Source organism: Somniosus microcephalus, unplaced genomic scaffold (assembly GCF_052327205.1).
Source record: "Somniosus microcephalus isolate GS21.2 unplaced genomic scaffold, FLI_Smic_1.0 unresolved_chr1, whole genome shotgun sequence".
Lineage (NCBI taxonomy): Eukaryota > Metazoa > Chordata > Chondrichthyes > Squaliformes > Somniosidae > Somniosus > Somniosus microcephalus.
The window spans coordinates 159,644,733-159,669,971 of record NW_028225179.1 but is presented as its reverse complement, the minus strand read 5'-3'; the positions used below and the strand labels follow the sequence as shown (position 1 = coordinate 159,669,971).

General features: G+C 46.9%; 2 protein-coding genes across 2 annotated transcripts in view; one reads left to right on the top strand and one right to left on the bottom strand.

The window, feature by feature from the left end:
* The window catches only part of LOC147096368 (zinc-binding protein A33-like), a 766,539-nt gene that overhangs the window by 319,839 nt on the left and 421,461 nt on the right, over window positions 1-25,239 (bottom strand). The window lies entirely within an intron of this gene.
* The window catches only part of LOC147096378 (zinc-binding protein A33-like), a 68,787-nt gene that overhangs the window by 40,101 nt on the left and 3,447 nt on the right, over window positions 1-25,239 (top strand). The window lies entirely within an intron of this gene.

Here is a 25,239-nt window from a genome sequence, read left to right as displayed (position 1 = left end):
TTTAATATCTTACTTCAGTCCCCCCTTTTGACCTTTGGACAATTGCTCCAAACAGGTCAACATGTATTTCCACTTCCTGGTGTCTGCCAGAGCGTGCACTCCCTGGCCTTCTACCAGTTTAGGTTATACATGTATATATATCTTATCAATTTGGAGGCCGACTTCCCCCTCTGTGGTATGGTGGTCTTTCCTTTACGGTGGGCTTTCCTTTAGGGTGGGCTTTCCTTTATGCACTCCGTCCGGCGTAACCATTCCCGGGGCCCCTTAGACCCTGCACTAATGGTTGAGGCTTTTCTGCTCAAGCCTGTCCCTCATTCCCACGTGGGGTGTGTGACGTGCCAATTCGAGACTGTCATCACACACCAGTCCTCATTCACCACCCTCCTTCTGCCACCCTCCTTCTGCCACCTCCATCGTACGGTTGGCCGGCCCGGTCATTAATTACCATGCCCAATTAATCCCATATAATTTCAGGGCTTCCCATCGCGTCTTACACCATTTGCCTTGGAGAGGCGGGGGAGCTGTCCATTCTTAACATCGCTACCTGCCCCTCCTCAGGCTCTACTTCTTTCACCGCACCAATTTTGGCCTTACTCATTCTGGCACAAAGGCACTGGAGAAATAAAAATACACAATATATCAGAATAACAATCAAGAGGAATATCATTATGCCTTGTACCACCGAGGCGCCCAAAGTCCCCGACCATCCTAATCCCCAATTGTCAAAATATGAGGAAGTGGGTGAGTTTCCTCTAATGTTGTACTAATGTCTTTTTGTTGTTTCTTTAAGCCTTCTTCTATTTTATGATAGTACTTTAAAATTTCCTTTGTTTCCTGCCGTAACTTCTGCCAAGCTTCCTCTAACTTAGGAATTGCCTTGGGCTCTGGTATGACATAAGTTTCAACCCTTTTTAGTAAGTCTCATATTATCAAATGACCAGGTTTTCCTATCTGTATAGGTATCTTTAGACCAATACAACGGTTTGGTTGGGGAATGGTACAAGCCATATCTTGATATTCATATTTCTGTTCAATTGTGGTGACACAACAGGTCCCATTGTTCCTTGATGCTACCCAGGTCCAGTGTATCCCCTTGGGTGAACCTCGAGGGTGCAATTGGTAATTTACGCAAATCCGCACTCAGATGTGTCTCCCTCGGTGGGGGGGTGTGTGCACACCCATGTCCTTCCCTTGTGGTGGCACCCGTCCACTACCACCCCCCTTTAGGTTTCATTCTTCTGTTTATTATCTTCATCCCTTTCCCAAAGCGCCTTGGTAGGGACATCATGATATTTAACCCACTTTCCCTTTGTACTTCTCCTATATTAATCACGTCGTATCGGAGTTGTCCCCCTTCTGGGAATTGTGGGATGGCCAGTACAAAGCCAATCATCTTAGTCCATGGGGTCAGACAATCACCTGCCCAGTGTACTTGTCCCATTTTACATTCCTTACATAGGCTTTTATTTGTGTCAATCCAAGGTTCCAGATCCTTATTAGTAATCCAATCAGGGATCTGTCCATTATTTATTTGCCTCATATTATGCTGAGCATTCGACAATAGCCATGAGCCCTACGTGGCACATATTAGTTCCTTATTGTTTTGGCGAGAAGCATTATTAAGTCTATCAATAATTGTATTGATTGTTTCTGCATGGGGGGCTACTATCTCTTCTACCCCCGACAATTGCATTATTGTTTGGTTTCCCTGCCAGTGTCAATTGCTGGCTATTTCCAGTAGCTTGTTTTAGTAACTTCTCTATTTTTGCTTGTAATTCTTCTACTCCTTCGTTTACTCCTTCTATGTCCAAGCTATTGACTGTTGCTAACCCGGCCGCATACCCTGCTCCGGTCGTTTCCAATACTCCCGTTTCTTACATCTTTGTAAGATAGATTTTTTTCTGTGGATCCTCTAATTGTTTTACCCACAGGGAGTTCCAGGTTTGTTTTGTATCTCAAAAGTACTCATATTAATGGCAAGCTTAGTAACTCTATGTGCTACACTAAAATACACCTCATCCTGTGTTCTCCTTATTACTAATCCCCCTCGATAATGGCAATACTTATATTTATCCCTAGAATCAAGGCGAGGACGCTCCATCTCATTCCGGACGTCCAATGTTCCTGTAATTACAAAAAGGGGGCTGGTCGTCACCAGCCAGTTAGAATTATTCTGCTCTTATCCATTTTATCAGTTCAAAATGCTGTACATCTGGTTCATTTCTTGTTCTGTGGCTCTGTCCCCAGACATACCTGAAGATGCAAACTATGGCATATAATATTATCATCATACACAGCCCATTATCATCATACACAGCCCTATCATTGATATATGTAGTAACTCCCCTTCCCATTCTTTATATCTTCTAGTATACTCCTCACTCTGTCAAAAAGGGCACCATCTCTGGTTTACTCATTGTCTTTCTTATATATTTTTAACTGAGTCCAGTGTTTCCACCTTCCTTTACCCGTTCCAGACCCATCTACATGAGCACATGTGTCATTATTCATTAATACTTCATAAGGTCCTGACCATCTGGGTGCTAGCCCTGGTTTGGCTGGTATTATTTCTGCTATCACTTTGCTATCTATTGCTAAGACCTCCTTCTGGTCGTCCCGTGTATCCTGTTCTCGATCCCGTATAATCTGTTGGTCTTTGGCCTCATGTCTCTAACTATCTGTCCAGATTTATCTTTGGGTAACAGGACAGCTTCCCAAGCAGCCTCCCTGCCGTTTGAGACGGTGCTGCAATTAGTTTATAAGATAACTTCCATTTATCAAATCCTAATTTTCCTTCTATCACTGTGGGGAAATATTAACTCAACATTAAGAAATTTACATTTAATAATGTCCAATATCTTTAAATTCTGTTCAGTAATACTGAAGTTGTTACTTGGTGAACTCAAACAGCTGTCAGTGGAAAGGGTTAACTCCTTCGCAGGCTTTTGAAGGTGGAGCTAAACATTATTGCGTCACTTCACGCAACCCAAAAAACATCCCTGACTGAAAGACAGTTGTGGTTTCACACTTTGATTCAACGTGAACATTTGGGCTTCATTGGTCAGATTCCCTCTCTCAATTGCTCGTTTAGCTGCCCATCCTCTCGTGTGCTTTAATTTATTATTATGCACTCTTTGGGTAGGAGAGAGGTTCCTTCTAATTCCTTGGTTATATTCTTGTCTCTTACGGGTCTTCTCCTGGTGTCATATATCCCTGCCTACTCCCGCTATCATGTAATCAGACACCACCCCAAAGGCATTCCGACTATCTATATAGGTTTACACATTTTCCTTTGGCTACCCCCCTTTGATCAAATCCTGTATAGGCTGGGCCATTTCTACTTTGTTTCCCGGGCCTGCCTGTTTGTTTGACTTATAATCTGGGGGCCAGTACACTTCATTCGCTTTAGGGTCGACTAAAGCTCCTACTTCTCGCAGTATATCTATCCCTAGGATTGTTCCTTCCGTGTTCTCGCATACCCACAACTGTGTAGGTATTATTATACATCCAATTTCTAGTAAGACTGTTTCGCTCTTATAAGCCCTGATTCTTCGTCCACCGATTCCTGCTATACTAACAGAAAGTTTCGTTCGGGGTAAGGGTAAGTCTGTCAATGAGATTGTGGCTCCTGTGTCTATTAACATTTTTTCACTGTCGGCCCCCTACCAATACGTCAACAAACATCCTCGGATCCCCCTCCCCTCTCTGGCGCGGTCCCTTCCTGCTGCCATCCCTAGAAGCTTGCGAGCAATCAAAGCACGCAGCCAGTCCTAATGCCCCTCCCATCTGTTTTTGGGCATTTGTCTCTTCCCTTGTGTCACTATGTATCCTAGGTAGACTACTTCATCCTTCCCTACCTATACCTCTCTAAGGTTTAACTCTAGTCCCGCCTTCTATAAGGCTTCCAGTACCATAGTCAATTAAATATTGTAGAGGGACCTGCCACTATCAGATATTCTTGCGGAGTGGAGTTATCTTATTCAATTTGGACTACACCAATTTACATCAACCAGAATTTCACTGTGGCCACAATGAAAGTCTGGTTTTAATAGGTTAATTTACCTCATAACTTCAAGGTTAGATCTTAGACTGAAACTTAATCTTTCATTAAACAAACTTTTTGTTGCTCTTCTCAATTTTTACACTCCAGCTTAACTTAAATTGTAATAGGTTTTTTTCATTCTGAGGGCACAATCTTATTTGCACATTCTTAAACTTCCAAAATCCCCGACAAGACAAAGGGGTTAAATGCTTTTACTTTAACACAGAGAAGTGGGTGGAGCTACAACACACAGCAGACAGTTCTTTTTCTTAACGGACAGATTTTCAGACAAAGGAATATTGAATCCTCTTAAACATTCCTAATCAGGAAAACATCCACACTCACACATTTTTATACAAACTGTAATTTCAGCATATGTCTAAGGTTCCTTTCACTCAGCAAATCTCGTGTTTTACTTGTCTTGGTACAGATGCTAATAACTTCCATGTTGGTAAAGCTTTAAGTTTATCTTTTCCTTCCTTTTTAAATCTGTGACTCAACAGCTTTCCCTAGTTTCCAAATCCCTGTTTGTTTGTTTTTTTTTTACTGGGGTTTCAAATTGGTCCGCCTGCAAATTAGATCTTTTTCCTTCTTTATCTCTCCCTTCTGTTTCAATTCCTTACATTATCTGTTGCCTCTTTATCTTTAGCTCCTCCCCACCAAGCCTTTGGCTCTCTGCACTGTTTCTTTTTATTTTCCAGGAGTCGGGTTATAGAATCCAGGTCCTTTGAGGATTCTTCCACCCTCTTAGTCAAAACTAACTGCTACGTTTAATGTTTAATTCACGGTATTGGTGAATTAGATTTGTACGCTACGTTGTTCGCCCCATAGCGTCACCTTAGTTAATTTCTTGCTTTCTGTTAGTCACTTCGTTTTGTTAGACACACACCAGCCCTTTAGTTCCGAGGTTTCGGTACTGTGGGATCTGTAGCTCCCGGCGTCCTACTTGATCCTGGCCATCACGTGGGACTACTGTCCTCTTAATTCAGGCTCAGGCTAGGTGCTGGGGACAGACCTCACCCTTGTCCGTTCTAACCTCTTTATGACCGTAGGGTTTTATCTCATTCACTCACCACGGTGCACCCATTCATTCAATTGTTGAGATTTCGCCGTCTCACAGATGGTCCTTAGGGAACTACCTGCCCCAAAGGTTGGTAGGGAACTACCTGCCCCTACTGAGGTTTTCCCGCCTCACGGTCCTTAGGGAACTACCTGTCCCAAAGGTTGGTAGGGAACTACCTGTCCCTACCGAGGTTTTCCCGCCTCACGGTCCTTAGGGCACTACCTGTCCCAAAGGTTGGTAGGGAACTACCTGCCCCTACCCCTACTGCAGTTTACTTTTTAACCGCCTTCAATTAAAGGTGTCTTTCTTTTTATAGTTCTTTTATACGTCGATTCTGACTCAACGTCTCACCAGCAGTTAACCCCTAATTTTACAGGTGGTAATTAAAACATACTCGCCCGTCTTAGGTTAACGCTGTCCGAGAGTCTGGTTCAGAACGCGCATCCCATCCTCGTCGCCAATTGATGTAAGCCCCCAAAGTGTGGACTAAGTGATATACAAAGTCGACAACACTGGCTTGTTATAAGAAAGACAGACCCAATAATTGAAGTAGAAACGGTTTATTCAGGCCTGGGGAGCTATGGCTCTTGCGTCCCAACACAAGGCTCCGACTCCACCGAATCTCTTGAGGTGCACACAGTTATACAAAAATTAAGGCCCTGCCCTAAAGGCGGGGATAAGCTTATTAGCATATACAGAATTATAGTTAAATTGTAATTATAAAACCGTGACATTCCATTCTTCCAGTCGCTTACAAATCTCACATTTCGTTATCAGTTGGTCCTGTTACTTTCTCATGACCCAGGGGCCTCAACTTTATTACTTTACGATCGTCCATTTGCTGTTGTCAGATGGCTTGGTCTTTTTAAGTATTTCTCTAAGATAGTAGATCTTTCCAAAGCGGGCAATCCGCAGATTTTCTGTCTCTCTCTCTTAAATTATTTCTACAGAGCAAAAACACTTTAGTTAGTTAAAAGAATAGAACCCTATTGAGCTTCACACTTAACAAACCCTTAAGTGCAAAGGTGTCGACTCGCGTGGCCAAACCCATATATCTCTCCCTCTTTCTAAGGGGTTGTTTTGACAGTTTTAATCTCTCAGCAGTTAACCCGTAGTCCTGTTTAAACCTTATCTGGGTTTATACAACTTTTACAGACTTCTATTGTTCAACTCAGAGCACGAATTAACCTATTCCCTCCATTTTGTATATTGGTGTTACAGATGAATCCTGGTTTGTTTTACCTTATTACATCCAATTTTTAATATCTTACTTCAAAAGCAACCTTCGACCATCACCCTCTGCCTCCTGCCACTCAGCCAGTTTAGGATCCAACGCGCCAAGGCACCCTGGATCCCATGGGCTCTTACCTTCTTGACCAGTCTCCTATGCGGGACTTTGTCAAACGCTTTACTGAAGTCCATGTAAACCACATCCACAGCATTTCCCTCATCCACCCCACTAGTCACCCCCTCGAAAAATTCGATCAGATTTGTTAGACATGATTTACCCTTGACAAAGCCATGCTGACTATCCCCGATTAATCCTTGCCTCTCCAAGTGGAGATTAATTTTGTCCCTCAGAATTTTTTCCAATAATTTCCCCACCACAGATGTTAGACTCACTGGCCTGTAATTCCCTGGTTTATCCCTGCTACCCTTCTTGAATAATGGTACTACGTTAGCTGTTCTCCAGTCCTCTGGTACATCCCCTGTGGCCAGAGAGGTTCTGAAAATTAGTGTCAGAGCCCCTGCAATCTCCTCCCTTGCCTCCCACAGCAGCCTGGGATACATCTCGTCCGGGCCTGGGGATTTATCCACTTTTTGGCCCGCTAAAACCGCTAGCACCTCCTCCCTCTCGATGCTAATATGTTCAAGTATGTCACAGTCCCCTTGCCCGATTTCTATGTCTGCATCGTCTTTCTCCATAGTGAACACAGATGCAAAAAATTCATTTAAAACCCCGCCTACATCCTCTGGCTCTACACACAGATTGCCACTTTGGTCCCTAATGGGCCCTACCCTTTCCCTGGTTATCCTCTTGCCCTTAATATACTTATAAAACATCTTAGGATTTTCCTTTATTTTGCTCGCCAGTGTTATTTCATGGCCCCTCCTCGCCCTCCTAATTTCTTTTTTAAGTATGCCCCTGCACTTTTTATACTCCTCTAGGGCTTCTTCTGTCTTTAGTCTTTTGTAACTGCCAAAAGCCCCCCTTTTATTTCTAATGCATTTTTGTATATCCCTTGTCATCCAAGGTTCCCTTTGCTTGTTGGTCCCACCCTTGACCTTTACAGGAACATGTTGGCGTTGTACTCTCTCTATTTCCCTTCTGAAAGTCTCCCACTGTTTTGATGTGGATTTTCCTATAAGCAGCTGCTCCCAGTCCACTTTGGCCAGATCCTGCCTTATCATATTAAAATCGGCCTTCCCCCAATTTAGAACCCTTATTTCCGGGCCGTCTTTGTCTTTTTCCATGACCACCTTAAAACTCACCGAATTATGGTCACTGTCGCCAAAATGCTCTCCTACTGACACTTCCACCACTTGCCTGGCTACATTCCCCAGAATTAGGTCCAGTACCGCCCCCTCTCTTGTAGGACTTTCTACATGTTGGCTCAAAAAGCTCTCCTGGATGCACTTTAAGAATTCTGCACCCTCTAAGCCTTTCACACTCTGACTGTCCCAATTTATATTGGGGAAGTTGAAATCCCCCACTATTATTACCCTATTATTTTCGCACTTCTCTGAGATTTGCCTACATATCTGTTCCTCTATCTCCCCCTGACTGTTTGGGGGCCTATAGTACACTCCCAGCAAAGTGCTTGCCCCCTTTTTGTTTTTAAGTTCTACCCATATGGCCTCATTAGAGGAACCCGCTAATATATCATCCCTCCTTACAGCAATAATTGACTCCTTAATTAATATTGCAACACCCCCTCCCCTTTTACACCCCCCTCTGTCTCGCCTGAAGATTCTATACCCCGGAATATTGAGCTGTCAGTCCTGACCCTCCCTCAACCATGTCTCCGTGATAGCAACAATATCGTACTCCCATGTGTTCAACAACAACTTCAGTTCATCCACCTTATTTGCAAGACTCCTTGCATTAAAACAAATGCCTTCCAGCCCTGCCATATTCTCTTTTGCCTTCACATATTTGCTCTGCCTTCCCAGCTGACTTGTTTTTCCCTCTGTATTTGGCCATAAATCACCCCCTACTATAGCTCCACTCTGTACCCCAACCCCCTGCCAAGTTAGTTTAAACCCTCCCCAGCAGTGCTAGCAAACCTCCCCGCAAGGATATTGGTTCCCCCCTGGTTCAGGTGTAAACCGTCCGACTTGTACAAGTCCCACCTTTCCCAGAAGCAGACCCAGTGATCCAGGAAACTAAAGCCCTCCCCCCTGCACCATCCCTTTAGCCACGCATTCATCTGTTCTATCTTCCTATTCCTATACTTACTAGCACGTGGCACCGGGAGTAATCCAGAGATTACAACCTTTGAGGTCCTGCTCCTTAATCCTTCACCTAGCTCCCTAAATTCTTGCTGCAGGACCTCATCCCTCTTTTTACCTATGTCGTTGGTACCAATGTGGACCACGACCACTGGCTGTTCTCCCTCCCCCTCCAGAATGCCCTGCAGCCGCTCAGTGACATCCTTGACCCTGGCACCAGGGAGGCAACAAACCATCCTGGATTCACGTCTACGGCCACAGAAACGCCTATCTGTTCCCCTTACTATAGAATCCCCTACCACTATTGCTCTCCCACTCTTTTTCCCCCCTTCCTGGGCAGCAGGAGCACCCCCAGTGCCAGGAAGTTGGCTGCTGCTGCCTTCCCCTGATGAGTCATCCCCCTCAACAGTATCCAAAGCGGTATACTTGTTTGAAAGGGGGATGTCCGCAGGGGTTCCCTGCACTACCTGCCTGCCTTTGTTGCTCCGCCTGATGGTCACCCCCTGTGCTGCCCTACCCTGAGGCGTGCACAACTCGCTAAACGTGTTATCCACGAGCCTTTCAGCATCGCGCATGCTCCAAAATTCATCCACCCGCAGCTCGAGCGCCGCAATGCGGTCTACAAGTAGCTGCAGCTGGATGCATTTCCCGCACACATGGTCGTCAGGGACACTGGCAGTGTCCCTGACTTCCCACATAGAGCAGGAGGAGCAGAGCACGGGTCTGAACTCTCCTGCCATGACTTACCCCTTTAATTACTTTAAAAAATTTATTCAATACCCCAGTTACAGGTATGCTCTAGGGCGCTTTATTTACCAACTATCCCCACTACACCACAGAAATTTAACACCACAGAATTCAAGCTTGTATTGAAAAAAGAGAAATACTCACCAACCAATCACCTACCTGCTCCCTGGTGACGTCACACACTGATTATTTTTTACCTCTCTCCCCGCTGCTGAGTTGGTAAGCCTCGCCTCTCTCCGGTTTTTATACCGGCCTCACCACGCTGCTCCCGACTGGTCTCGGGCCTCGCTGGTCGCCGGGTTTTCTCCCGAGCTCCTCCTCGCTGCTCCCGCTGGTCCCGACTGGTCTCGGGCCTCGCCTCTCTCCGGTTTTTATACCGGTCTCACCACGCTGCTCCCGACTGGTCTCGGGCCTCGCTGGTCGCCGGGTTTTCTGTAGAAGAGTTGATAAGTTAGGTAAAAATTTATGATAGTAATTTATTAATCCCAGGAATGACCTTAATTGTGAAACATTTTCAGGTGCTGGGGCTTTTATAACTGCTTCAATTTTTTCAGGTGACTTATGCAACCCTTCACTGTTAATTATGTGGCCACAATATGATATCTGATTTTGGAAAAATTCGCACTTGGGGCGATTTGCTCGCAGGCCCCGTTCTTTCAGCCTAGTGAGCACCTGCTCCAAATTGGCAAGGTGCTCGTTGTCGTTTTCTCCTGTTATAAGGATGTTGTCTATGTAGCATTGAGTCCCCGGAATCCCTTGCAGGACTTGCTCCATAGCTCTTTGCCAGATAGCTGGAGCTGATGCTACTCCAAAAACCAGGTCGATTGTACTGGTACAGGCCTTTGTGTGTGTTTATTTTGAGATACTTTTTAGAGGCGTCCTCAACCTCCATCTGTAGATATGCCTGTGCCAAGTCAATTTTGGTGAAACGTTTCCCTCCGGATAGTGAGGCGAAAATATCTTCTATCCTCGGAAGAGGATACTGTACTGTGTGAAGGACCAGGTTTACAGTTACCTTGAAGTCACCACAGATGTGAATTTTTCTCTGTTCATCAGAGTTATTTTTCAATGCTTTTTTCATGACTGGAACGATGGGTGTTGCCCATTCGCTCCAATCTATTTTGGATAATACGCCTGCTTTTTCCAAATTCTCCAGCTCTGCCTTGACTGGTGGACGTATTGCGTATGGCACCGGTCTTGCCTTAAAAAATTTTGGAATTGCTGCATCTTCCACTTTTATTGAGGCGGTGATGCCTTTCAAGGTTCCTAGTTTCTCTTGAAACACTTCTTTGGCGTTGGCCAAGATGTCTTTTAATCGTTCAGGTATGATGTCATCATTGTTTTTTTTCCTTACTGGTCACCGTCAGTGCCTGAATGGAGTGCCAGTCTAAACGTATCTTCCTGATCCATTCACGTCCCAACAACGGTGGACCACCATCTTGTAGAATGTATAAATACAACTTTGGTATTTCTTTGCCGTTGTATACAACAGGCACCCTTATTTTTCCTTTGGGGTATACTTTCTGCCCCGTATATGTTTTTAAGATAATGGATGTGCCTTTTAGAGGTATATGCGAAAATAGCCTCTCGTAATCTCGTCGATTTATTACGGTTAGAGCTGATCCTGTATCTAGCTCCATTTTAACTGGGGACCCTGCTATTGTGAGGGTAACCCAAATGGTTTGGTAATCCTCTTTGGCAAGTACATTATATAATTTGAGACAGCTTAGTCTCTTGTTTTTGAAGTCGCTATCGCTCTTCTGGTCTTCGGAGCTACTGTCCATCATCATTTGTACCTTCCTGTATTTTTCTTTATTGATTTTTTGTTTTCTGTCAGTGGATTTATTTTGTCCAGATTGGCATACCCGTGCAATGTGTCCAATCTTCCCGCATTGCCTGCATGCTTTGTCCTTGAACCAGCAGTCCCTCTGGTTATGGGTGGATCTGCCGCAGCGATAACATCTTCCGAAACCCTGTGTCATTTCATAGGTGCCGAAGTCCTGTGTCTTTTGTTGTATCTCTGCAGCTCCTTTTGCTGCTGCTTCGTATGATACGGCCATACTGAAAGCTTTGTCCAATGTTAAATCTTTTTCAGAAAGCAGTCTTTTTTGTGTTCCTTCACTTAAGAGACTGCAAACGAATTTGTCTCGAAGATAATCTGATAGTCCTGCCCCGAATTGGCAGTACTTTGATAGCTTTCTTAATTCGGTTAGGTAATCAGCGTTACTTTCATTCTTGTGTTGATTTCTCTTGAAGAACTTGAATCGTTCCGCTATCAGCAGCGGTGTTGGGTTTAAGTGCTCCTGCAGGGTATCAACAATTTCTTTAAAATTCTTGTCCTTTGGTTTGGCTGGAGTGATTAAGTTTCGTGACAGCCCGTATGTCTTTGCGCCCATTAAGTTCAGAAGTACTGAAGCTTTTTTTTCATCTTCTATTCCATTTGCAGTGCAATATACCTCTACTCTTTCCACGTATGTGGTCCAATCCTCTATTTCGCTATCAAAACCATCAATATTACCAGATTTAGGCATTTCAAAAAAAAGATATGGCGCTTCCCGCGCTTTTTTTTCTCTGCAGCAAAGATATGGCATTTCCCGCTGCTGCTGCCGATAACAACGCTGTTTTACTGCGGTTTCCGTTTATTCACTGTTGGAGACTCGTTCCCGCCGGAGGTCTGAACGCTGACCTGCTTGCTGCGCCGGCCGTCTCCCGAGTGCTCCCTCCCAGTCCGTTATTGCTTGCCTCCGATTTCGCTGCCTGTCTCAGCTGTAGAGCCAGTCGCTGGAGCCCCAGTCTGACGCCCAGGAAGGATTAGCGCAGTACCTGCCACCAGCTTGGCCAGCTGGTGAAACCACAGTTTCTCTTACTTCCTTGAGTCTTCTGGACACCCGAGGAATCGATGTCCTTGAGGTGCTGCCGAATTGCAGGTAAGTTCGTTTCCACTTCATCGCCTCTGTAGTGTCCGTGTGTAGATAAAGACACTGAAGACAGAAGTTGGTTCATAGGTATTTACTAAGCAAAGTCTGGGGTGGGTTCTAAAGGATATACACAATACACAGGCTTATATAGCCCAAGTGGCAATTACCGGCATTACGCACACCTGGGGCTCTTAAAGGCACATACACCACACGAGAGATTACTGGTACAGACAAATCATACAGTAACCGTGAGATTACTGGTAGAGACAGATTATACAGTGACCGTGAGATTACTGACACAGACAGATCGTACAGTGACAGTGAGATTACTGATACAGACAGATCATATATTAACCGTATGATTCCTGGTACAGACAGATCACAGATTCTAGAATGGTGCCCGCGATTGGAAAGTTGCAAATGTATCCCCACTATTAAAGATAGTTGGGAGAGAGAAACCTGGGAGTTACAGACGATTTAGCCTGACGTCAGTCAGTATGAGGAAAAATGCTGGAATCTATTATAAACGATGCGGTAACAGGGCACTTAGAACATAATAATAGGATTGGGCCGAGTCAACATGGATTTATTGAAGGGAAATCGTGTTTGACAAATCTGTTAGTGTTTTTTGATGATGTAACTAGCAGAATAGATAAGGGGGAACCAGTGGATGTGGTGTATTTGGAATTAAAAAGGCATTCGATAAGGTGCCTTAACCAAAATGAGGGCTCAAGGGATTGGGGCTAATATAGTAGCATGGATTGAGGATTGGTTTACTGGACAGAAATCAGAGAGGAGAAATAAATGGTTCATTTTCGTGTTGGCAATCTGTAACTAGTCAGGTACCGCAAGGATCAGTGCTTGGGCCTCAGCTGTTCACAATCTACAGCAATGATTTGGATGAGGGGACCAAATGTAATATATCCAAGTTTGCTGATGATACAAAGCTGGGTGGGAATGTAAGTTGTGAGGAGGATGCAAGGAGGCTTTAAGTGGATATAGACAAGCTAAGTGAGTGGGCAGGAACATGGCAAATGAAATATAATGTGGACAAATGTGAAGTTATTCAGTTTGGTTGGAAAATAGCAAAGCAGCTTATTTTATAAATGGTGAGGGATTGTGAAATGTTGGTGCTCATTGGGACCTGGGTGTCCTTGTACACGAATCACAGAAAGTTAACATGCAAGTACAGCATGCAATTAGGAAAGCAAATGGTATGTTGGCCTTTATTACAAGTGTATTGGAGTATAAGAGTAAATATGTCTCACTGCAATTATATAGGGCTCTAGTAAGACCACATCTGGAGTATTGTGAACAGTTCTGGTCTCCTTACCTAAGGAAAGATGTACTTGCCATAGAGGGAGTGCAACAAAGGTTCACCAGAATGGTTCCTGGGAATGGGGGGATTGTCCTATGAGGAGAGGTTGAGTAGACTGGGCCTATATTCTCTAGAGTTTAGAGGAATGAGAAGTGATCTCATTGAAACATACAGAATTCTTACAGGCTTGACAGGGTAGATGCAGGGAGGATATTTCCCCTGGCTGGGGAGTCTAGAACCAGGGGTCACAGTCTCAGAATAAGGAGTCGAACATATGGAACTGAGATGAGGAGAAATTTCTTCACTCCGAGGGTGGTGAAATTTTGGAATTCTCTTCCCCAGAGAAATCTAGAGGCTCAGTCGTTGAGTATATTCAAGACAATGATCGATAGATTTTGAATATTAGGAGAATCAAGGGATATTGGGAAAGTGCAGGAAAGTGGAGAAGAGGCAGCAGATCAGCCATCATCATATTGAATGGCGGAGCAGGCTCGACTGGCCAATTGGCCGACTCCTGCTCCTATTTCGTATGTTCTTATGTTCTTAAGTTCTTATTATCATACAGTTGCCGTAAGATTACTGGTACAGACAGATCATACAGTGACACTGAGATTACTGGTACAGACAGATCATACAGTGACACTGAGATTACTGGTACAGACAGATCATACAGTGACCGTGAAATTACTGATACAGACAGATCATACAGTGACCGTGAGATTACTGGTACAGACAAATCATACAGTGACCGTGAAATTACTGATACAGACAGATCATACAGTGACCGTGAGATTACTGGTACAGACAGATCATACAGTGACCGTGAGATTACTGGTACAGACAGATCATACAGTGACCGTGAGATTACTGGTACAGACAAATCATACAGTGACCGTGAAATTACTGATACAGACAGATCATACAGTGACCGTGAGATTACTGGTACAGACAGATCATACAGTGACCGTGAGATTCCTGGTACAGCCAGGTCATACATTTACCGAGAGTACTGGTATAGACAGATCACACAGTGACAATGAGATTACTGGCACAGACAGATCCTACTGTGACCATGAGATTACAGGTACAGACAGATCATACAGTGACTGGGATTACTGGTATAGACAGATCATACAGTGACCGTGAGTTTACTGGCACAGACAGATCATACAGTGACCATGAGATTGGTGGTGCAGACAGATCATACAATGATCGTGAGATTACTTGTACAGACAGATCATACATTTACTTCGGATACTGGTATCGACAGATCATAGATTGATCATGATATTACTGGTAGAGACAGATCATATATTTATTGAGATTACTGGTACAGACAGATCATAGAGTGATCGTGAAATTACTGGTACAGACAGATCATACAGTGACCATGAGATTACTGGTGCAGACAGATCATACAGTGACCGTGAGATTACTGGTACAGACAGATCATACAGTGACCGTGAGATTACTGGTACAGACAGATCATACAGTGACCGTAAGATTCCTGATGCAGACAGATCAGATTCTGGAATGGTTCCCGTGATTGGAAAGTAGTAAATGTACCCCCACCATTTAAGGGAGCTGGGAGTGAGAAAACGGGGAATTACAGACCAGTTCGCCTGACGTCATTAGTAGGGAAATTGCTGGAATCTATTATTAACGTTGTGATTACAGGGCACCTAGAAAATAATAATAGGATTGGGCAGAGTCTACACGGATTTATTAAAGGGAAATCGTGTTTGACAAATGGGTTCGAGTTTTTTGATGTTGTAACTAGCAGAATCGATAAGGGGGAACCGGTGGATGTGGTGTATTTGGATTTTCAGAAGGCATTCGCTCAGGTGCCACACAAGAGGTTGTTAACCAAAATTAGGGCTCATGGGATTGGGGCTAATATAGTAGCATGGATTGAGGATTGGTTAACGGACAGAAAACAGAGAGTAGGAATAAACGGGTCATTTTCGGGTTAGCAATTTGTAACTAGTCAGGTACCGCAATGATCAGTGCTGGGGCTTCAGCTATTCACAATTGATATTAATGACTTGGATGACGGGACCGAGTGTAATGTAGCCAAATTTGCTGATGATACAAAGATAGGTGGGAAACAAATTGTGTGGAGGACGCAAAGAATCTCCAAAGGAATATAGATAGGCTAAGTGAGTGGGCAAAAATCTGGCAGATGGAGTATAATGTGGGAAAATGCGAGGTTATCCACTTTGGTAGGAAAAATAAAAAAGCACATTATTATTTAAATGGGGAGAGATTACAAAATGCTGAGGTACAGAGGGACCTGGGGTCCTTGTACATGAATCACAAAAAGTTAAGATGCAGATACAGCAAGAAATTAGAAAGGCAAATGGAGTGTTGGCCTTTATTGCAAAGGGAATGGTGTATAAAAGTAGGGAAGTCCTGTTACAGCTGTACAGGGCATTGGTGAGACCACACCTGGAGTACTGCGTACAGTTTTGGTCTCCTTATTTAAGGAAGGATATACTTGCATTGGAGGCAGTTCAGAGAAAGTTCACTAGGTTGATTCCTGAGTTGAAGGGGTTGTCTTATGAGGAAAGGTTGAGCAGGTTGGGCCGATACTCATTGGGGTTTAGAAGAATGGGAGGGGATCTTATAGAAACATATAAGACGCTGAAGGGGCTCGACAGGGTAGATGCAGAAAGGATGTTTCCCATCGTGGGGGAATCTAGAACTAGGGGGGCATAATTCCAGAATAAGGGGGCACCGATTTAAAACTGAGATGAGAAGGAATTTCTTCTCTCAGAGGGTCGAGAATCTTTGGTATTCTCTTCCCCAGAGAGCTGGGGATGCTGGGTCATTAAATATATTTAAGGTGGAGATAGACAGATTTTTGAACGAGAAGGGAGTTGAGGGTTACGGGGAGCGAGCAGGGAAGTGGAGTTGAGGTCAAGATCAAACCAGCCATGATCTTATTGAATGGTGGAGCAGGCTCGAGGGGCCGAATGACCTCCTCCTGCTCCTATATCTTATGTTCTTATGTTATGTTCAGAGGGACCCTGGTTCCAAATGATTCGAGGTTGACCCGTATTGGGGACAGTGATTTAACTTTATTCAGCTCAGCAAGACTTCATTCACTACAGTATTCAAGCAGCAGTTACAGTGTATAATTGAGACTTATATTACCACTCATACTCTGGGTACAAGCCGCAACTGTGAGTAAGCTGCACCCTGTGTCTCTTGTCTCTCATCTCTTCTCGTCTCCCGGGTGTCTCCTTGTTTCTTCCTGAATTCTTCTACAGTGTCCCTGGAATCTCCTACTCCTGGAATCTCCTACACCTGGAATCTCCTGCTCCTGGAATCTCCCGCTCCTGGAATCTCCCGCTCCTGGAACCTCCCGCCGCTGGAATCTCCCGCCGCTGGAATCTCCCGCCGCTGGAATCTCCCGCCGCTGGAATCTCCCGCCGCTGGAATCTCCCGCCGCTGGAATCTCCCGCCGCTGGAATCTCCCGCCGCTGGAATCTCCCGCCGCTGGAATCTCCCGCCCCTGGAAACTCCCGCCGCTGGAAACTCCCGCCGCTGGAAACTCCCGCCGCTGGAATCTCCCGCCGCTGGAATCTCCCGCCGCTGGAATCTCCTACTCCTGGAATCTCCTACCCTTGGAATCTCCTGCTCCTGGAATCTCCTGCCCCTGGAATCTCCTACCCCTGGAATCTCCTACAATTTGTGGCTAAGAACTTCTTATATCCTTACTCTCATTCAAAACCTATGGGATCCTCCTGAACCAATGACTGACTGACACCCAAACCCAAAATCCAATCATAAAGATGCCACGTTGGTATCACCCTGGCTTACTCAGGCTCTTGGTCTGATGACACTCTTACATCATCTGTTTCTGACCATCAAGACTCATTTTAAAACGTGTTTATGGGATGTGGGCGTCGCTGACAAGGCCAGCATTTATTGCCCATCCCTAATTGCCCTTGAGTAGGTGGTGGTGAGCCGCCTGTTGAACTGTTGCAGTCCGTGAGGTGAAGGTACTCCCACAGTGCTGTTCGGTAGGATGTTCCAGGATTTTGACCCAGTGACGATGAAGAAACGACAATATACTTCCAAGTCAGGATGGTGTGTGACATGGGTGGTAACTTGGAGGTGGTGGTGTTCACATGCGCCTCCTGCCCTTGTCCTTCTAGGTGGTAGAGGTCGCGAGTTTGGGAGGTGCTGCCGAATAAGCCTTGGTGATTTGTTGCAGTGCATCTTGCAGATGGCACACACTGCAGCCACGGTATGCCGGTGGTTGGGGGAATGAATGTTTAAGGTGGTGGATGGGGTTCCAATCAAGCGGGCTGCTTTGTCCTGGAATGTGTCGAGCTTCTTGAGTGTTGTTGGAGCTGCACTCATCCAGGCAAGTGGAGAGTATTCCATCACACACCTGACTTGTGCCTTGTAGATGGTGGAAAGGCTTTGGGGAGTCAGGAGGTGAGACATGGGTGGTAACTTGGAGGTCTTGGCGATTGCGGTAATTGGCCGGGTTGGATTTGTCCTGCTTTTTGTGGACAAGACATACCGCGGCAGTTTTCGGCATTGTCAGATAGATGCCAGTGTTGTAGCTGTACTGGAACAGCTTGCCTAGAAACACTGTTGTTTCTGGAGCACAAGTCTTCAGCACGACAGACGGGATGTTGACAGGGCCCATAGCCTTCGCTGTATTTTTTAAAATTCATTTTTATGGGATGTGGGTGTCGCTGGCCAGGCCAGCATTTATTGTCCATCCCTAATTGCCGTTGAGAAGGTGGTGGTGAGCCGCCTTCTTGAACCGCTGCAGTCCTTGGTTGGGGGCGTGAATGTTTAAAGTGTTAGAGGGGACGTGCCAATCAAGTGAGTGCTTTGTCCTGTATGGTGTCGAGATTCTTGAGTGTTATTTGCGCTGCAGTCATCCAGGCAAGTGGAGAGTATTCCATCACACTCCTTACTTAGAACATAAGAACATAAGAAATAGGAGCAGGAGTAGGCCAATCGGCCCCTCGAGCCTGCTCCGCCATTCAATAAAATCATGGCTGATCTGATCCTAACCGCCAATCTACTATCACAGAACCATCTCCTGAATCTAACAGAATTACACACACGAAATAGGAGCAGGATCAGGCTACACGGCCCCTGGGCCCGCTCCGCTACCCACAGGGCCATGACCGATCCGAACCTAGACTCATGTCTTGTAGATGGTAGAAAGGCTTTGGGGAGTCAGGAGGTGAGACACTCGCCGCAGAATACCCAGCCTCTGACCTGCTGTTGTTGCCACAGTATTTATGTGGCTGGTCCAGTTAAGTTTCTGGTCAATGGTGACCCCCCAGGATGTTGATGGTGGGGGATTCGGTGATGGTAATGCCATTGAATGTCAAGGGGAGGTGGTTAGACTCTCGCTTGTTGGAGATAGTCATTGCCTGGCACTTCTGTGGTGCGAATGTTACCTGTCACTTATCAGCCCAAGCCTGAATGTCGTCCAGGTCTTGTTGCATGTGGGCATGGACTGCTTCATTATTTGAGGAGTTGTGAATGGCGCTGAACACTGTGCAGTCATCAGCGAACATCCCCACTTCTGATCGTATCCGGTGCACACGGCCGTTTCTTGCTACCACGTGGAGTGAATTGGCTGAAGACGGGTTTCTGTGATGGTGGGGACCTCAGGAAAAGGCCGATATGGATCATCCACTAGGCACTTCTGGCTGAAGATGGTTACAAACGCTTCAGCCTTGTCTTTTGCACTCACGTACTGGACTCCACCATCCTTGAAGATGGGGATGTTCATGGAGCCTCCTTTTCCCGTTAGTTGTTTAATGGTCCACCACCATTCACGACTAGATGTGGCAGAACTGCAGAGCATTGATCTGATCCGTTGATTGTGGGTTCGCTTAGCCCTGTCTATAGCATGCTGCTTCTGCTTTTTAACATGCAGGTAGTCCCGTGTTGCAGCTTCCCCAGGTTGGAACCTCATTTTTCGGTACGCCTAGTGCTGCTCCTAGCATGCTCTTCTACACTCCTCAGTGAGCCAGGGTTGGTCCCCTGGTTTGATGGTAATGGTAGACTGAGGGATATGTCGGGCCATGAGGTTACTGATTGTGGTGGAATACAATTCTGCTGCTGCTGATGGCCCACAACGCCTCATGGATGCCCAGTTTGGAGCTGCTTGATCTGTTCTGAATCTATCCCATTTAGCACGGTGGTAGTGCCACACAACACAATGGAGGGTGCCCTCAGTGTGAAGACGGGACTTCATCTCCACAATGACTGTGCAGTGGTCACTGCTACCAATGCTGTCATGGGCAGATGCATCTGCGACAGGTAGTTTAGTGAGGATGAGGTCAAGTAGGTTTTTTCCCTCATGTTGGTTCTCTCACCACATGTCACAGGCCCAGACTGGCAGCTATGTCCTTCAGGACTTGGCCAGCTCGGTCAGTAGAGGAGCTACCGAGCCACTCTTGGTGATGGATATTGAAGTCCTCCACCCAGAGTACATTCTGTGCCCTTGCTACTCTCAGTGCTTCTTCCAAGTGGTGTTCAACATGGAGGAGAACTGATTCATCAGCTGAGGGAGGGCGGTAGGTGTTAATCAGCAGGAGGTTTCCTTCACCTTGCTTTACCTAAAGCCATGAGACTTCATGGGGTCCGGAGTCAATATTGAGGACTCCCAGGGTCAATCCTTCCCGACTGTATACCACTGTGGCACCACTCCTGGTGGGTCTGTCCTGCCGGTGGGACAGGAAATGTCCAGGGATGGTGATGGAGGAGTTTGGGACAGTGGCTGAAAGGTATGATTCTGTGAGTATGAGTCTGTCAGGCTGTTGCTTGACTTGTCTGTGGAACAGCTCTCCCAATATTAGCACAAGTGCCCAGATGTTCGTGCGGAGGACTCCGCAGGGTCGACTGGGCTGGGTGTGCCATTGTCATGTCCGTAGCCGGTATCGAGGTCGATGCTGGGTGGTCCACGCGGTTTTATCTGGGGTATTTATGGAAATACTAAAGGAATATGTCTCCACGGGTTGAGATACGGCCCTTGCTGTTGGCCTTTGTATTTATAATTCACTGCGGATGTTCTAACATTTCAGCACAATGGTAACTGCACCTGACCTTGGTTCCCAGGCTAACTGCAGGCTATTCGACCGTGACAATCTCTTTCTCGCCCCAGGCTGTCTGGTTACAGCTTCCTCACAGACTGTTAAGCATAAGAAAAAGGGTTACATGTTACACATCATTCAGGCTATCATTGCATACAGTTGATGATTACAAACTTCTACATTTAATCCTTACACACGATTATGGATCTCTTACTGACAATTATAAGATTTTATTGGTTATAAGATATTAAAACAAGAATTTAAAAAAAAAACAATGAACATGTAATTATAACAATCTTACAGTCCCTGCCTCGTATCTCAGTCTCTGGAATTCCATTAATTCTCTTAGCTTTTCTCACAGACTGACTGTCGCTTTGCTAACAAGGCTTGTTAAAGTCTGCACCTTTTAATATTTGGTCAAGCAGGCCCAAGGCCTCTTTCTTCCATTTTAAAATCTAACTGGGTCTACCCAAGGCATATTACACTGGTTTATAAACATGATTATTCAAGAATCGGCGAGCATTGACGAACAGTTACATAATACCAACCTAAACCTACAACTAATGATGTTTATTTCATTTCGTCCATGTTAGCTAGTGGGAATGTGAAATGGGGATTTCTCAGGATTCTTACACTGGTACAGACAGATACTCACTGGAGGACTTATCAGGAACAGTTGTAAGCGTGTAGCTCTCATCTCCTTACACTGCTCGAAGCTCGAAGTTCAAGTCCCTCTGAGCTTTTGGGTGTTGTTCCATTTATCGACCCCGCCCATAAAACTGGCCCCGCCGCCAGATCGGGATAATGAGCCTGGCGAGTTTCCGCTGATTGTAACCGTTTGAGGAAGCTCTTCAAATTGAAACCATTTTTAGGGGCACAGGCACTAGTAGGCACGTTTTAACAGTTTTTAAATATTAAAAAATATTTAATTTACGAAGAAACTGACTAGTGTACACCAATGAAACTAGTAAATGGTTCAGTACAGTTTTAAAGTCATTTTCAGTGAATTTAATTCAGATTAAGCACGGTGGAGGATTAGACACTCTTAATAAAATGCTTATTTTTTGTGACCATAGAATGATACAGAACAAGAGGAGGCCATTCGGCCCATCTTTGGTAGAGCTATCCTATTAATCCCAGTCCCCTGCTCTTTCCCCACAGCCTTGTCGTTTTTTCCCTTGAACTATTTATCCAATACTCTTTGGAATATTACTATTGAATCTGCTTCCACCGCCCTTTCAGGCAGCGCGTTCCAGATCACAACAACTCGCTGTGTAAAAAATGTTTCCTCATGTCGCCTCTGGTTCTTTGGCCAATCACCTTCAATCTGTGTCCTCTGGTTACCAACCCTTCTGCCATTCGAAACAGTTTCTCCATATTTACTCGATCAAAAACATTCATGATATTGAACACGTCTGTCAAATCTCCTCTTAACCTTCTCTGCTCTGAGGAGAACAACCCCAGTTTCTCCAGTCTCTCCACGTGACTGAAGTCCCTCATCCCGGGTACCATTCGACTAAATTTCTTCTGCCCTGTCCAAGGCCTTGACATCCTTCCTAAAGTGCGGAGCCCAGAATTGAACACAATCCTCCAGCTGAGGCCTAACCAGTGTTTTATAAAGGTTTAGCATAACCTCCTTGCTTTTGTACTCTATTCCTGTATTAATAAAGCCAAGGATCCCATATTATTTTAACAGCCTTCTCAACTTGTCCTGCCACTTTCAAAGATTTATGTACATACACCCCCAGGGGCCTCTTTGTTCCTGCACACCTTTAAAATTGTACCATTGAGATCATATTGCCTCTCCTCATTCTTCCTACCAAAATATCACTCAACACTTCTCTGCATTAAATTTTGTCTATCATTTGTCTGATCGTTTCATCAGTCTGTCTATGTCCTTCTGAAGTCTGTTACTATCCTCCTCAATATTTACAACATTTACAAGTTTGATATCGTCTGAAAACTTTGAAATGATGCCTTGTATACCCAAGTCCAGGCAGCACGGTGGCATAGTGGTTAGCACTGTTGCCTCACAGCGCCAGGGACCCGGGTTCGAATCCGGCCTCGGTTGACTGTCTGTGTGGAGTTTGCACATTCTCCCCGTGTTTGCGTGGGTTTCCTCCGGATGCTCCGGTTTCCTCCCACAGTCCAAAGATGTGTGGGTTAGGATGATTGGCTATGATAAATTGACCCTTAGTGTTAGGGGATTAAATACGTGGGGTTACGGGGATTGGGTGGGATATGTGTTGGTGCAGGCTCGATGGGCCGAAATGGCCTCTATCTGCACTGTGGGGTTTCTGTGATTAATAGATATCAAAAGGAGCAGTGGTCCTAATAAGGACCCAGGGATCACCACTGTATACTTCCCTCCAATCTGAAAAACAGCCATTCACCACTACTCGCTACTTTCTGCCCTTTAATCCTGTGGGCTTTAATTTTGAAAACAAGTCTCTTATGTGGTACCTTGTTTTGAAAGCCTATATACACCACATCCACCTCACTACCTTCATCAACTCTCCCCGTTACTTCATCAAAGAACTCGATCACGTTAGTCAAACACAAATCCGTGCTGACTTTCATTTACTCGCCCATACTTTCCCAAACGCTGATTAATTTTGTCCCAGATTATTGCCTCTACAACTTTCCCCACCACCGACGTTAGGCTGACTGGCCTGTAGTTGCCAGGTTTAGCCCTCTCCCCTTTTTAAAAGAGCGGTGTAACATTTGCAATCCTCCGGTCCTCTGGCACCACCCCCAGATCTAAGGAGCATTGGAAGATTGTGGCCAGAACCTCCGCAATTTCCCCCCTTACTTCCCCCAGTAACATAGGATGCATCCCATCCAGACCGGGGACTTTTCTACTTTGAGGAACACACACACACACATCTACCCATATACACCCAGTCCCACAGAGTGACTTTCCTCAGTGAGTAATCTGGTAAGGAGTATGGAATGAGTTCAACCCCCAGGTATTGTAACCCCAGTTTGTGGTGCATTAAACTGGGAACAGTATTTAGTTGTACATTGAGGCTCCAGTTCCAGCTTTTGTTCATTTTAGTATTTATATCCCCACAGAATCCCACAGTGCGGAGGCGGGTGTAATGTTTGATATTTTCAGAAGCTGTGACCTCCCTCCCTGGAAGCCCCGGTGTTTTCTGCTGTTGTCAGATCCTCGTTTCCTGCCCTCAGGGCGGCTCTTTTCTCGAATTGAGAAACAAAAAATCAGTCAGAAAGGGGGATCTCGGTGAGAGCATCTCTCCCCGATCCCCGGCCAGTCTCTCCCCCCGATCCCCGGCCAGTCTCTCCCCCCGATCCCCGGCCAGTCTCTCCCCCCGATCCCCGGCCAGTCTCTCCCCCCGATCCCCGGCCAGTCTCTCCCCCCGATCCCCGGCCAGTCTCTCCCCCCGATCCCCGGCCAGTCTCTCCCCCCGATCCCCGACCACGCTCTCCCCGCCAATCCCCGGCCAGCCTCTCCCCCCGATCCCCGGCCAGTCTCTCCCGCCACCCCCCCCGATCCCCGGACAGTCTCTCCCCCCGATCCCCGGCCAGTCTCTTTCCCCCCCCCCCCCCCCGATCCCCGGCCAGTCTCTCCCCCCGATCCCCGGCCAGTCTCCCCCCGATCCCCGGCCAGTCTCCCCCCCACCCCCCCCCCGCCGCCCCGATCCCCGGCCAGTCTCTCCCCCCGATCCCCGGCCAGTCTCTCCCCCCGATCCCCGGCCAGTCTCCCCCTGATCCCCGGCCAGTCTCTCCCCCCCGATCCCCGGCCAGTCTCTCCCCCCCGATCCCCGGCCAGTCTCTTCCCCCCGATCCCCGGCCAGTCTCTTCCCCCCCGATCCCCGGCCAGTCTCTTCCCCCCGATCCCCGGCCAGTCTCTTCCCCCCGATCCCCGGCCACGCTCTCCCCCCGATCCCCGGCCAGTCTCTCCCCCCGATCCCCGGCCAGTCTCTTTTCCCACCCCCCCCCCGATCCCCGGCCAGTCTCTCCCCCCGATCCCCGGCCAGTCTCCCCCCGATCCCCGGCCAGTCTCTCCCCCACCCCCCCCCGCCGCCCCGATCCCCGGCCAGTCTCTCCCCCCGATCCCCGGCCAGTCTTTCCCCCCGATCCCCGGCCAGTCTCTTCCCCCCGATCCCCGGCCAGTCTCTTCCCCCCGATCCCCGGCCAGTCTCTTCCCCCCGATCCCCGGCCAGTCTTTCCCCCCGATCCCCGGCCAGTCTCTTCCCCCCGATCCCCGGCCAGTCTCTCCCCCCCGATCCCCGGCCAGTCTCTTCCCCCCGATCCCCGGCCAGTCTTTCCCCCCGATCCCCGGCCAGTCTCTCCCCCCGATCCCCGGCCAGTCTCTTCCCCCCGATCCCCGGCCAGTCTCTCCCCCCGATCCCCGGCCAGTCTCTCCCCGATCCCCGGCCAGTCTCTCCCCCCCGATCCCCGGCCAGTCTCTCCCCGATCCCCGGCCAGTCTCTTCCCCCCGATCCCCGGCCAGTCTTTCCCCCCGATCCCCGGCCAGTCTCTCCCCCCGATCCCCGGCCAGTCTCTTCCCCCCGATCCCCGGCCAGTCTCTCCCCCCGATCCCCGGCCAGTCTCTTCCCCCCGATCCCCGGCCAGTCTTTCCCCCCGATCCC